Source organism: Arachis hypogaea, chromosome 19 (assembly GCF_003086295.3).
Source record: "Arachis hypogaea cultivar Tifrunner chromosome 19, arahy.Tifrunner.gnm2.J5K5, whole genome shotgun sequence".
Lineage (NCBI taxonomy): Eukaryota > Viridiplantae > Streptophyta > Magnoliopsida > Fabales > Fabaceae > Arachis > Arachis hypogaea.
The window spans coordinates 148,118,107-148,133,814 of NC_092054.1; the positions used below are offsets into that span (position 1 = coordinate 148,118,107).

The 15,708-nt window shown below is 40.3% G+C and overlaps 1 non-coding gene across 1 annotated transcript; it reads left to right on the plus strand.

Annotated features, from left to right (window-relative positions):
- The first annotated feature begins 15,262 nt into the window (after positions 1 to 15,262).
- On the plus strand, positions 15,263 to 15,370 carry LOC112781614 (small nucleolar RNA R71). The gene has a single exon (XR_003192380.1). It is a non-coding gene; the product is annotated as a small nucleolar RNA R71 (small nucleolar RNA).
- Positions 15,371 to 15,708: the final 338 nt, after the last annotated feature.

Consider the following 15,708-nt stretch of genomic DNA (forward strand, 5'->3'; position numbering starts at 1 on the left):
TTTTTGTTATTTGCACATGTTGATTTTGTAGAAAATATATAATGTTATGTTAGGTGAATTTTGCCTAGTTGTGATTGTGGCTTGGAGCCAATTTATTTTTTTAGGCAAAATTGTGTTAATGGTGTAATGCCATTAATTTGATGGAGAAGTATCATTGAAAGGCTGAGTGGGCAGAGTTTATTGAGATGCCGATTTAATAGGCATTGATAGTATGATGTGTAACTGGATTCTGTTTAATGGTCGGCAGTAATTCTGAGTATTGCTCGGCAATCTGTTATTAAGTCAGAGTAGTTTGTTTTAGATCGTGGATTTGTTTCGACTGATATTTGCCGAAAGGTCGGGTTCAAATTATAATCGGATATTTGATTGAATGATAGTATCCGAGTGGTTGGATTCCGAGTGAGGTCGGATATTTTGTTTAATTTTGAATGATCGGCTTCCGATTTAGATCGGAGGTTTGTTTGAATGATCGAATTTTGATTTAGATCGGATATTTGTTTGATTGAATGTTTCCGAATGATCGGTTTTCAGATGAAGATCGGTTATCGGATTGAATCATTGTATCCGAGTGATCAGATTCCGTTAAAGGTCGACAGTTGGAATGACATTGTATCCGAGTGATCGGATTCTGTTTTAAGGTCGGCAGTCGGAATGACTGATTGTATCCGAGTGATCGGATTCCGTTTTAAGGTCGGCAGTCAGAATGACTGATTGTATCCAAGTGATCGAATTCTGTTAAAGGTCGGATATCGGATTAACGGATAGATTCCAAATGACCTATTTTGGCATATGATCGGTGTTGATAGTATCCGAATGGTCGGAATGATAGTATAGGTCGGCATTAAATGTTTATAGATGAAGCGGAAATATAAAATTGAGAAAATAATGATTTGATAAAATAAGAAATTTATTTATTGAAGAACCCTTGGTTTCAAAGGCTCAGGTAGGCTAGCCTCGTTAAAACCTCTCCAAGCAAAACCCTTGTGGGAAAAATCTTGGTAGTAGGAAAAAGAGTACTGGCCTGTCCCTGGTATTAACTGTAATATGACTTTAAGGAAGATACATTCCAAGTGTTAGGGAGATCTTTACCCTCTAAGGTTTGTAGTCGGTAGGCTCCATTGTCGATTACTTCTGTTACTCGGTAAGGACCCTCCCAATTAGCTGCTAGTTTGCCATGTGCGGATGGTTTTCTAGCTTGTTCTGTGTTCCTGAGCACAAGGTCATTTACACGGAATGACCTTGGATGAAGTCTTTGGTTATATCTTCGGGCAATGTGCTGTTGCATGGCTAAATGTTTGACTACTGTGGACGATCTGAGTTCTTCAATGAGGTCAAGCTCGGATTGCCGAGCTGTGTCTTGTGTAGTTTGGTCGGCCAAGGCAGTTCGTAGTGAGGATTGGGAGATCTCCAGTGGTATCATTGCGTCTGAACCATAGACTAAACGGAATGGTGTCTCCTTTGTGGTTGAGTGAATTGTTGTGTTGTATCCCCATATGATCTCTGGGATAAGTTCGGCCCAAAGACTTTTTGCATCATCCAGTTTCTTTCTTAGAGCATGTAGTATTACTTTATTTTCAGCTTCTGCTAAGATGTTTGTGGGTGCTCGACTGAGGAGAATTGTTGTTTGATTTTTAGTTCCTGCAAAAAGGATGTAAACTTTTGGTCGGCAAACTGGCGACCATTATCTGTGATAATGTGCCGAGGAATGCCAAATCAACAAATAATATATTTTCAGACAAAAGAAATCATTTGTTGTGATATGATTTTGGCTAAGGGCTACACCTCTATCCATTTGGAAAAGTAATCAATTGCTACAACCAGAAATTTTACCTGTCCTGCTGCTGTGGGGAAAGGACCGAGTATATCTATGCCCCATTGGTGGAACGACCGATTTACCTCGGAATAGTGTAGGAGTTCGGTCGGGAGGTGTGTGATCGGACTGTGTTTCTGGCAGTTGTTACAGCTTTTAACCTTTGCTTGGCAATCCTATGGTATTGTCGGCCAATATAATCCAGCTCTGAGGATTTTTGACGACAGACTTCGGGCTCCGAGGTGTGTACTACAGATCCCTTCATGTGCCTCAGCAAGTGCAAGGTCGACTTATGTTCTGGAAAGACATTTAAGTAATGGACGAGAGAATCCTCGCCTATATAGGCAATTATTATAAATTGTAAAAAATGAGGCTTGTCGGCGGAAGTGTCGAGCATTTTCGACGTTGCCTGGCAAGATCCCTGTTTGGAGATACTATATGTATGGAGATCTCCAATCTGCTTCCTGTGTTACACTTAAGATTTGTGTTAGTTCAATGCTTGGCTTAGGCAGTGTTGACTGATAAAGTGATGACCCATTAGGTTGAGTGCTGGCGAGCTTAGACAGAATGTCAGCTCGGCCATTACTCTCCCTTGGTATGTGCTGTATTTCATATTTAGAAAATTTTGAAAGTAAATTTTGTACGATATCCAGGTATTTAGAAAGCAAAGGGTCCTTTACTTGGTATAAGTTGTTTACCTGCTGGATGATAAGTAAGGAGTCGCAATATACCTTAAGTTCGGTGATGTTTAGGTCAGCAGCGAGTCTAAGGCTAGCAATTAGCGCTTCATACTCACTTTGATTGTTGCTTGCTTTAAAGGAAAAATTTAGGGAATGTTCGATGACGTTGCCGTGGCTATCATCAAGAATGATACCTGCTCCACACCCTTGTGGGTTCGAGGACCCATCAACATGTAAAGACCATTTGATGGAGTCTTCAGCTGTACATGGTACCGAGAATTTGGCGATAAAGTCGGCCAAAAACTAGGATTTGATGGATGCCCGGCCTTCGTACTTGATGTCAAATTCTGATAGCTCCACCGACCATTTGACTAGTCGGCCAGCCAGCTCAGGTTTTTGAAGGACTTGCCGCAAAGGATGATCTGTCCGGACATGGATTTCATGGCTCTGAAAATATGGTCGGAGTCTTCTGGCTGAGAAGACAAGGGCTAGGGCAAGTTTCTCAATGCTCGGATATCGAAGCTCGGCATTCTGTAATGTTTTGCTGGTAAAATAGATCGGGAACTGTTTCTTTTCCCTTTTTGCAACAAGAGCGGAGCTTATAGCCCAGTTAGTGACAGATAAATATAAGAATAATGGTTTCCCTTGTAAGGGGGTTTGTAAAATTGGTGGTTTTGAAAGAGTTTCTTTGATGTTTGTGAATGCTTGTTCACAGTCATCCGTCCATTGGAAAGCCTTTTTCTTTTTTAAAGTTTGGAAAAAACATAAAGATTTAGAAGCTAGGCAAGGTAAGAATCTAGAGAGTGCAACAAGTCTCCCTGTTAACCGTTGGACTTCCTTGATGGTGTGTGGACTTGTCATGTCTAAAATAGCTTGGCATTTTTCTGGGTTTGCCTCAATACCTCGGCTAGTGAGCAGCAAGTCGAGAAATTTGCCACTCTGGACCCCGAATGCGCACTTCTCGGGCGCATGTTGTATTTTCTGAGTTGTCTGAAGATTTCTGCGAGGTCATCAAGGTGATTGTTGCCGATCTTTGTCTTGGCAACCATATCGTCAACATAGACCTCAATGTTTCTGCCGATTTGTTTGGCGAAGACTTTGTGCATGAGACGTTGATATGTTACACTTGCATTCTTAAGGCCAAATGGCATGACTTTATAACAATAGTTTCCATATTCAGTAATAAAGTCTGTCTTATTTTGATCGGATGGATGCATTTGGATCTGGTTATACCCAGAGTATGCATCCATAAAGCTGAGTTTTTCAAAACCAGATGCATTATCAACTAAGCAATCAATAGAAGGCAAAGGGTAGGAATCTTTGGGGCATGCTTTGTTGAGATCGGTGAAATCAACACACATGCGCCATTTACCGTTATGTTTTTTAACCATGATGACATTCGCCAGCCATGTTGTGAATATGATTTCTCAGATGAAGCCCGCGTTGATGAGTTTCTTGGTTTCCTCCAAGGAGGCTTGTTTGCGGTCATGGCCGAGATTCCTCTTTTTCTGTGTTACTGGTCGGACAGATGGGTCTAACGCCAACTTGTGCGATATGATGGATGGATCGATGCCTGGCATATCAGCTAGGGTCCAAGCAAACAGGTCGGCATTTTCCTGTAAGAATTCTCGGAATGATGATTTTTCTTCTGAGGATAATGTTGAGCCGACGTATGTGAATTTGTCCGTACTTTCTGTGAAATAGATTTTATGCAGGTCTTCTGTTGGGGTTGGCCTTTCCAGTGTTTCTGCTCTGTGGTCAAGGTCGGCCAGCATTTATTGGTCGTTCATGTTGCCGATGTTATGAACATGGGCTTTTGTATTTCGGTTAGGTCTTTTGAGAATATTGTTGTAGCATTCCCTGCCTTCTCGGGCATCACTATGAATGGTTGCAATTGTGTTATCCTGCAAAGGGAACATAACACAAAGATGAATTGTAGATACTATAGCGCCGAACCTATTTAAGAAAGGTCGGCCAAGTATTAAATTGTAAGGACTGAAGCAATCAACAACTAGGTATTGAATGTCTGATGTTTTTGAGAAAGGAAACTCACCAAGTGTGGTTTGTAACCACACAGAGCCCATAACCGGGATTCGCTGGTGCGTGGCAGAAGTTAGGCCAATTAAGAGATTTTTAATAAGAGAACAGCGTTGCAAGTATAGCTCTTAACCAGCTAAAATCCGCCTCACCAATTTAAAAAGGGGTGTCACAAAAATTTAGAATAAAAATACTGAGAGTATGAATCCCAGGTCGTCTCCCAACGAGTTGCGAGAAAGGATGCTATTTTATTAGTTTGGTTGATAAGCAATTAAATAATTGTAAATTAAAGCAATAAAAACTAAGAATGATTATTAATATTCTAAATAAAAAACCTTGACTGGGGGAATGATTAATTGGAAGTTCTATCCTTGTTGGGGTCTCTTAAGTGTAGTATTAAAAAGGTTGTTGTTTTCACTTAGTTAACCCTTACTAAATAAAGGAAAGTCAAGTGATTGAGCTAACTCTTATTCGCAAATTCTAGTCCTCTTCCTTGGGAAGGTCTAGCGTTAGTAAATACAGAACTAGCCAACAAGTTCCAGTTTAATCAGCACTTAAGCCTTCCAACTCAAGTGTCTCCTTTTAATCAACCCCCATGTCAAGTATGGAGTCTACTCCATTGACATGAATATAATGCTCATAAAAATAATAGAAGAAGACATGATAAATTAAATTAAATTAAAAGTAAAAGTAATCCTTTGCATTAACAATCCATGAAAATAATCCAATTACTACTTTAAACAAGAATTAAGAATATGGAATAAATAAAAGAGTAAGTAAGGAAACAAACTAGAATAATGTCTTCAACGGAGGTAATGACTCTTCAATATCCAAAAGCAAAAGCAATAAACTGGGAATGTAAAGAGAACATAGAGGAAGAGTAATCCTCTCTAGATTCAGATCTAAAAACCTAAAACTATCCTAATAAGAATGTGAATGTATCTAAAATTGTGTTGTGTGAAAGGTGTGTTGAGTCTCTGCATGTTTCCTGGCTTTATTCTGTGTTTCTGGGCCGAAAATTGGGTCAAAACGCGGCCCAAAATCGCCCCCAGCATTTTCTGTTAATTCTGCAGATCGCGCAGGTCATGCGTACGCGTCAGTCACGCGTGTGCGTCATTCAGCGATTTTTCTTGTCACGCGTACGCGTCGTCCACGCATTCGCGTCATTCGTGCAGAGTCCAATCCACGTGTACGCGTCAGGCACGTGCACGCGTCGCTGCAATTTTCTCCATTCCGTGCGCTCGCGTGAGCCATGCGTGCGCGTTGGCGTTCGCTGGTCATCTCCTTAGTTTCTTGTGTTTCTTCCATTTTTGCAAGCTTCGTCTTCATTCTCTAAGCCATTCCTGCCCTATAAAGCCTGAAACACTTAACACACGGATCACGGCATTGAATGGTATAAAGGAGAATTAAAATATACTAACTAAAGATCTCTAGGAAGCAAATTTTCAACCATAATACAATACTAGGAAGGAAAATGTAAAACCATGCATTTAGTATGAATAAGTGGGTGAAGACTTGATGAAACCACTCAATAAAACACAAGATAAACCATAAAATAGTGGTTTATCAACCTCCCCACACTTAAACATTAGCATATCCTCATACTTAGCTTAAGGAGATAAAACAAATGAGTAGGGAAAAGTAAGACTCGTGCAATGCAATGCAATCTATGTATATGAATGCAACTATATGATAAAATGACTTTGTTAAAAAATAAATAAGTTTTTCAAGACAAAAATAAATCAAATTCCACTAATTCAAATTATACAGTAAAAGCAAGTAAACTCATAGAAAGATAGCTCATGAAAGCAGGGAACATAGAATTAAGCATTGAACCCTTACTGATGGTGTATATGCACTCTAGTCACTCTAGTGTATAGGGTAATCACTCTACTCTTCTTTAATCATGCTTTCTAAACCTTGTTCTTCACCTAACCAATCAACAAGTATTTAATGTACCAATGCAAACATCATGAGGTCTTTTCAAGGTTGTAATGGGGCCAAGATAAATGTGAGGGTATATATATGGTTGAGTGAGCTATAAGTTGAATCCTTGATTAACCTAAGCTCTTACCTATACATACACTCTATACTTTTAAATCATCCTTAGCTACCCAAAGTTTTCCCACTTTTGTTTTACATATTCATGCATCAACTTTCCTCTTAACTTGTATCACACATGCATTGATTTTTATTGAACTTAACTTAGCATTGGGGTAATTTTGTCCCCTTATTTATTTATCTAATTACTTATTTATTTGAATATTTTTGGATTTTTTTGAAGCATAAAAATAAACATAACATTGCCAATGCACATGGATTTTTAATTTTTTCTAGTTTCACATGAGTAGGTACCCAAATTTCTAATATTTTATCATGACACATTCCCTTATTAACCGATGTTCCCGCAATTTCCCATACTTAATTGATACACAATTTCTATTTTAAGCTAACCAAAGATTCAATTTGGGGTATTACTTGTTTTTCTGCTTAAGGCTAGTAATGTGGTAAAATATAGAACAAATGGGATTAAAAAGGCTCAAAGTGGCTAATAAAGGTGATTGAAAGGGTAGGCTATTTGGGGTAAGTGAGTTAATAAAATAATGGCCTCAATCATATGCATGCATATAACACATTAAATATTGGACATATAGGATGGAACAAAATATAGATCACAATCATAGAGAAGCAAACACAAAAATAAAAATATTATGGTTAAATAGTGTAACCATGTCATTAAGCTCAAGTCTCACAGGTTGTGTGTTCTAGCTTTTAACTATGTTCTAAATACAACTTCCAAACAAGTTTAACTCAAAAATTTTGGTTTAAATCAGTGAAATTTTTCAAAAATAGGGTCTCAAAAAGAAACTTATTATTTTCTAACCAAATAGAACATGCATGCAAATAACCTATGCAATTTATCCTATCCTAACAAAAGAAAAATTAACTAAATATCCTATTCTATTGGTGTTTAAGGAAGAGAAATTACCTCCGGAAGTCAGGTACTGACCGACCTCCCCACACTTAAAGCTTGGCACCGTCCTCGGTGCTATCAGTCAGGAACAACGGGCGGCTAGTAGCAGCATCTCCACAATCGGGACCGTCATGGCTCCCTGTGCTTGTAAATGAAGTGGAGTCCGGGGTGTTTGGGTCTTCTTTAGGTGGGTGGTTACCAACAAGCAGCTCCTTGAGGTATGTAAATTGGCGCTTGTTACGGTGCTCCCTTTGCTTTCCTTTTCGGTCAGGCCGGTCTAGCCTCTCAAGTATCTGATGGAGCAGTTGGTTTGTTGAAGGTGCTTGTGATGTGGAAGGGGAAGGAATATTTTTGGCCAGGTCTGCAGGCCGGCTAGCAGTGGCTGCTGGCGGTCTAATATACTTCTCGTTAGGGACGTACTGATCATCCCGTGGAATCATGGCCTTGGTGTCCCCAGCTCTGTAGGAGACTCCGGCTGCTGAGACTAGATCTGAAACTAAGGTGGGAAAAGGTAGGTTGCCTGCAATCTGTACGTGTCTCATAGCATGCCGAATGTGTCTTGGTAAATTGAGGTGCTGGTCTGTAAGGATACACCAGAGTAGAACAGCCATGTCTGCAGTGAAGGAGGACTCGTGAGTGCTTGGAAAGACGTAATGGGACATAATCTGTGTCCATACTCGAGCCTCCAAGGTGAGTGCTGAAGCCAATATGCTCTTAGGTCGAGATCGATGGTATCCATAGATCCATCTGCTGCCAGGTTGTGCTATAACTCTGAGAATGGCATTCCAGTCAAATTGGTATGTCTGGCGCTTGAATGAGGCTTCTTGGAATGCGTCCAATCCTTCTGGTCTGGGGGGAAGATCTATAGCTTTTTGAATGGCCTCTTCAGTTATGGGAACTTGCTTCTGACGGACATAGACAGACTGCATGGTTGGCATGTGAAAATTGGAGTAGAATTCAACTACCCATGATAGATTAACCTACCGTAGCTGTTTCCGTAGGAATCCCATTGTCTTTGTTCGATGCAGGGCTCAACAAATTTAACAATGTTGGTCGGGAGGACGAAAAGGTACTCATTGTTATAGTTTCTCTCAGCCAGGATGGGGAACATCTGCTCACAGTAGCGGTTAGTGAACCGCGCAGTATCCTTTGCTGGGAAAGCTTTCTCTTTTTCATCGACCTTGATGGTCCTCTTGATTCGCTTTGTTGAGGGCTTTACTGCTGTTGAAGATGGCTCTGCCACTAGTGCTATTTTTGTTCCTTTCCTTGCTGGTGGTTTGAGAGTAGCTTTCTCTTTACCCTTCTTGGTGGCCATCCTGAAAAAGGAAAAAGAAAGTAATATTTAAAGCTAAGGGTTCGATAAAGGAAGAGGATGTATAGGTGATCATCAATGCACGGTAAAGAGGGATTTCGTTAACACATGGTCATGACTTCATGTGAAAAGTTCATCAATGGAAATATAGCAAGTGCATGTGATGGCTATTAAATGCAAGATGTTTATTGGCATGCCGGCAAAGGCATGAGTAGCATAGATCAAGCATTAAATGCTCAATTTGATTATCAAGTCTCTTAAACTAAAAATCTGTTTGTATTGACAATTATATTTTAATAATAAAATATGAAAAGGGGCTTTGTGAAAAAAAAAACAGGCATTAGAGTAGTAGAATAGAGTGATATAAAAATAATGCACAATGCCATACGGACTTTTTCACAAACACATAGCATGCATGATGAATATGTTATTGAAAGTATTAAATTGAACATGCAAGCAACCCTTTAAGAAGTAATATTAATTGTCAAATAATTCCACAATAAATCACAAGCAAAATATAAGAGAAAATAATCACCCAATTAGGTTTCTAACACCAATTAAAGGAATAAAAAGAAAAGAAAAAGAAAAAGAAAATATAGATAATGAAAATAAAAAGAAAAATAAAAAAATAATAAAGGAAAAGTAAAAAGTAAAAAAAGAAATAAAAGAACCTTGATAATGGATGTGAAAAATATGGAAGGAGAAAGTAAAAAGTGAGAAAGAATAAAGAAGGAAGAAGAGAGAAGAAAGAAATAAGAAGGGAAAAGAAAATATTAGATTTGGGAAAGAAAAGATATGATATTGGCGTTTATCTGGATAAGCTGTGCGTCGCATGTGACGCGGACGCGTGGAGCACGCGATCGCGTGGTGGGTGATAAGTTCAGGTGACGCGGACGCGTGGGTCACGCGATTGCGTGACCTGATTTGTGCTATTGGCGCGAGTGCAGCCTCGCGTATGCACAACTCTCTGTTTTAAATGCATTTTGCCAAAAATCTGGGTGACGCGCACGCGTGGGTGACGCGCACGCGTGAATGGCCATATTTCGAAAAATGACGCAGCCGCATGGGGCACGCGTTCGTGTCGTAGGCTTGTGCTTCCAGCACCATTCCATCCCAGCTCCATCATAACTCTTTGCCATACACCTCTTTACATCGATTTTGCAGGGCCACGCGAGCGCATGGGCGACGTGCACGCGTGGGGAGGCTATTTTTCAGATGACGCGGATGCGTGAGCGACGCGGTCGCGTGGGTATGTTTATGCCTAAAGCACGCCTCTAGCAACGCTCTCGCGTGACTCTCTGCTTCTTTTCTTCCTTGTTTCGAATGCACCTATGGCGCGGACGCGTCAGCGACGCTTACGCGTCATGTGCATTTTTTTTATATATGCAGAATGCAAATGCAAATGCAGGCTATATGCAGCTGTATCCAGAGGTTATGAGAAGAGTCATTAACAAAAATAAAAATAGAATAAAGTAGAATAAAACTAAGACTGAAACAGAACGATCATACCATGGTGGGTTGTCTCCCACCTAGCACTTTGCTTTTACGTCCTTAAGTTGGACGTCTGCAGGCTCATTCTGCTTCTGTTGGTGGGTCTTCCAAGAGGAAAATCTCTAGTTCTTTGTGATCCTTCATCTTCTCTCCATGATAAAGCTTTAGGCGATGTCCATTGACCTTAATGAATTTGAAGCTAGAAGGATGACGCAGGTGAAAAACTCTGTATAGCTCTGCCTTTTCTACTCTATAAGGACCTTCCCATCTTGATCTTAGTTTTCCTGGCATAAGCCTCAATCTGGAGTTATAAAGAAGAACTAACTTCCCTGGTCTAAATTCTCTCCTTTTTATGTGCTTGTCATGGACAGCCTTCATCTTCTCTTTGTATCGCCTGGAATTGTCATATACTTCTAGGCGAAGATTCTCTAATTCTGCTAGTTGCAGCTTTCTTTCAGCACCAGATTCTTCAAAATTCATATTGCATTCCCTTACATCCCAGAAAGCCTTGTGTTCCACCTCTACTGGAAGGTGGCAAGCCTTTCCGTATACCAAGCGGAAGGGGCTCATTCCAATGGGTGTCTTATACGCTGTTCTATATGCCCAGAGTGCATCTTGTAGCCTGGCACTCCAGTCTTTCCTATAAGGCTTTACTATCTTCTCCAAAATGTGTTTCATTTCTCTGTTAGACACTTCTGCTTGTCCATTGGTCTGGGGATGATAAGCTGTTGCTACTTTGTGAACTATCCCATGCTTCTTCAGTAATCCTGTTAGTCTCCTGTTACAAAAGTGAGTGCCTTGATCGCTCACGATTGCTCGTGGTGATCCAAAGCGACAGATAATATGATTTCTAACAAAGGAAACAACAGTGTTAGCATCATCAGTACAGGTAGGAATTGCTTTCACTCATTTAGAAACATAATCTACAGCTAACAGTATATAAAGGTAACCATTAGAGTTTGGAAATAGACCCATAAAGTCAATGCCCCAAACATCAAAAATTTCACAGAAAAGCATAATCTATTGAGACATCTCATCCCTCTTGAATATATTACCAAATCTTTGGCATGGGGAACAAGATTTACAAAATTCAGCAGCATCTTTAAAAAGAGTAGGCCACCAGAATCCACAGTCTAAAATTTTTTTAGCTGTTTTTTGAGGGCCAAAATGTCCTCCACTCTCAGAAGAGTGGCATGCCTCTAAAATGGAATGGAATTCTGATTGGGGTACACACCTTCTAATTACCTGGTCAGCACCACACCTCCATAGATATGGGTCATCCCATATATAATATTTAGACTCGCTTTTCAGCTTGTCCCTTTGATGTTTAGTGAAATTGGGAGGGAAAGTATGGCTAACTAGATAATTAGCTACAGGTGCATACCAAGGAACTACTTCAGACACTGCATGCAAGCTATCAAATGGGAAAGTATCATTGATAGGAGTAGAGTCATCTTTAATGTGTTCAAGGCGACTCAAGTGGTCTTCCACTAAATTTTGGTTACCACTCCTATCCTTAATTTCTAAATCAAATTCTTGCAGCAACAGTATCCAACGTATCAATCTTGGTTTAGACTCTTTTTTAGCTAATAAATATTTTAGAGCTGCATGGTCTGAGTATACTACTACCTTAGTACCAAGTAAATAGGCTCGGAATTTATCCAGAGCAAAAACAATAGCAAGAAGCTCTTTTTCAGTAGTAGTGTAATTAGACTGAGCAGCATCTAAGGTCTTAGATGCATAAGCAATTATGAAAGGATCCTTACCTTCGTGCTGAGCCAGTGCCGCTCTTACTGCATGGTTGGAGGCATCACACATAATTTCAAATTGCTGGCTCCAGTCTGGTCCTCTCACAATCGGAGCTTGAGTCAGGGCGATTTTCAGCTTATCAAACGCTTTCATGCAGTCCTCACTGAACTCGAACTCAATATCTTTCTGCAGTAGTCTGGATAAAGGTAATGCTACCTTACTGAAGTCCTTAATGAATCTCCTGTAAAAACCTGCATGGCCTAGGAACGAACGGACTTCCCTCACGGAGGAGGGGTAAGGTAAACTAGAAATGACATCTACCTTTGATGGATCTACTGAAATACCAGTTTTAGAGACAACATGTCCTAGAACAATCCCTTGTTTTACCATAAAGTGACATTTTTCACAATTCAATACAAGGTTTGTACTAACACACCTGTCTAATACTCTAGCCAAACTATCCAAGAAAAGGTTAAATGAATCACCATATACGCTAAAACGGTCCATAAATACTTCCATACAGTTCTCAATAAGATCTGAAAAGATACTCATCATGCATCTTTGGAAAGTAGCAGGTGCATTACATAAGCCAAAAGGCATTCTTTTATAAGCATACGTTCCAAAGGGATATGTAAAAGTGGTCTTCTCCTGATCTTCAGGAGCTATATGAATTTGAAAGTAACATGTATAACCATCTAAAAATCAATAATGGGATTTACCTGACAAGCGATCGAGCATCTGATCAATAAATGGCAAGGGGTAATGATCCTTGCGAGTAGCTTGGTTGAGACGCCTATAGTCAATGCAAAACCTCCATGAATTCTGCACTCTTGTTGTCAGGAGTTCTCCATGCTCATTCTTTATTGTTGTGACTCCAGACTTCTTGGGCACCACTTGTACTGGACTGACCTATTCATTGTCTGAGATGGGGTAAATGATATCTGCTTCAAGTAGCCTGGTCACTTCTTTCTTGACAACTTCCAAGATGGTTGGATTCAATCTTCTTTGGGGTTGACAGAAAGGTTTCAAGTCCTCTTCTAAATATATTCTGTGCTCACAAACTTGAGGGCTGATGCCTACTATATCCGCCAAACTCCACCCAATTGCTTTCTTATGTTTTCTCAGCACACTGAGTAGTTGTTCTTCATGTTGGGAAGTGAGTTTCCTTGCAATGATAACTGGAAACTTCTGATTATCCTCAAGGTAAGCATACTTGAGGTGTGGAGGAAGGGGCTTTAATTCCAATTGCTGCTCATGGCTAGGCTCTGGATCATCCGGGGCTAGTGATAATGGTAAAGTGTCTTCATTATGTTTAGAGGTGTCCCCACACTTGGATCTTGCTCCATGTGCTTCTCTTCTAATTCTTCTTGGTGAACTTCAGCTATAGTTTCATCAATGATGTCGCACTGGAAGATAGAATGATCTTCCGGAGGGTGCTTCATAGCTACATTTAAACTGAAACTCACTGTTCTGCCATCTATCTCAAAGGAGTAAGTTCCTAAGAATGCATCCAGCTTGAATTTTGAAGTCTTCAGAAATGGTCTTCCAAGCAGGATTGATGATGGTCTTCCTGAGTCATTAGGGGGCATTTCCAGGATATAGAAGTCAATAGAAAATGTGAGCCCCTTAATGCTCACTAATACATCTTCAGCAATTCCAACTACTGTAATAATACTTTTATCTGCTAGCACAAAACGAGCTGCCGACCTTTTTAAGGGAGGGAGCCTTAGAGTATCATATATAGACAACGGCATTATACTAACACATGCTCCTAAGTCACACATGTAATCAGAAAATATTACACCTCCAATCGTACAGTTAACCATGCATGGACCTGGATCACTACATTTTTCAGGTATACCTCCCATTAAAGCAGATATAGAACTACCTAAAGGAATAGTTTCTAATTCATTAATTTTATCCTTATGTATGCATAAATCTTTCAGAAACTTTGTATATTTAGGTACTTGCTAAATAACATAAAAAATGGGAATAGTTACCTCAACCTTTTTGAAAATTTCTACCATTTTGGGATCAAGTTCCATCTGCTTTCTGGACTTCCTTGCAAGATGTGGAAATGGGATAGGAATGGCACCACTTGCAGCTTTTGCATCCTTTGGGGCTCTATTCCTTTGCTGAGTTGCTTCTTCTTCAACATTGTCTTGTACTTCCTCTTCTTCTTCAGCATCTTCCACTTCTATCACATCCTCAGCTGGGGCGTGTACTTGTGGGCTTGGCTCCTCTTGGTTCCTCTCTTGTAGTGTGGTTCCAGACCTCAAAGTAATGGCATTGATGCCACCCTTCAGGTTAGGTAAGGGTTGAGAAGGAATTCCACTGGAGTTTAAAGGTTGGTTAGTGGAAGTAGGTAATGAATCTATCCGGGCAACGAGAGCTTGTAAAGTGGCATTCAGACCATTTAGAGTAGAGTTTAGTGTAGTCTATATGTCTTGTTGTCCTTGTGCAAGAGAACGAAGCATCTCGTCATTTGATGAGGAAGTGGGATAAGTGATCTGAGGTACTTGTTGTTGGTTATGCTGGGGTCTTTGTGATTGTCTTAAGTGAGGAGCTCTGTAATGTTGGTTCTGATTCTGCTGTCTGTTGTTGTTATTCCACCTCTGGTTTCCATTATTGTCTCTGCCTCCTCTGTTATAGTTGTCCCTCCAGCCATGGTTGGAATTATCCCTCCAACTTTGGTTGGAGTTGTCTTGCCATCCTTGGTTATAGTTTCCACCTTGATTGTGGTTGCCGCCTTGTTGATTGTATCCTTGATTCGGGCGGTCATAGAAGTTATGAGTAGCTGCCACAGTATTATCTTCTTGTTGGAGCTGCGAGCATTCATCCGTATAATAACTATAATCAGCACATATGCCACATACTCTTTGGGGGACTAACTATTGGCTTTGCTATGGTGGGGAAGGCTGAGATTGTTGTTATTGATTCAACTGTAATTGCTTCAATAGGTTGGTTATTTCACATATACTCTGTGTAAGAGCAGAAGTCTCAGTACTAGAGGAAATTTCTGCAACAGCTTTTGAGTGGGTGCTCATGTGCCTGTGATTCCTAGTAGACTCAGCTAAGTCGCTGATCAGTTGCCATGCTTCATCTGCGGTCTTGTACTTCTTCAGAGAACCATTAATAGCACCATCTAGTGTAGTTTTATCCCGAGGCTTCATGCCTTGAGTGAAATAGCTGATCAACACTAGTCTGTCAATCATGTGATGGGGGCATGCGTCTAGAAGGTTCTTAAAATGCTCCCAGTACTCATAGAGAGTTTCTGATTCACCTTGAACAATGCATGAGATCTCTTTCTTTAGTCTGTTTGTAACTTCAGCTGGAAAGTATTTCTCCAAAAATTCTCTCCTGAGCGTATCCCAGTTAGTAACAGTCGCTTCAGGTTGGGAGTAGTACCACTCCCTCGCCTTTTCCTCAAGAGAAAACGGGAAGGCAGTTAACAGAATAGAAGTTTCATTCGCACCCTGACGCCTAACATTAGAACAGGCTATTTGAAAATCCTTGAGGTGCTTGATGGGCTCCTAGGCATGTACACCATGAAACTTGGGCATCAAGTTGATTAGTGCAGTCTTCAGTTTAAAATCTGCAGCCAGAGTTGGATGATGCACTTGATACGGCTGAATTGTAAAATCTGGGGCTCCAG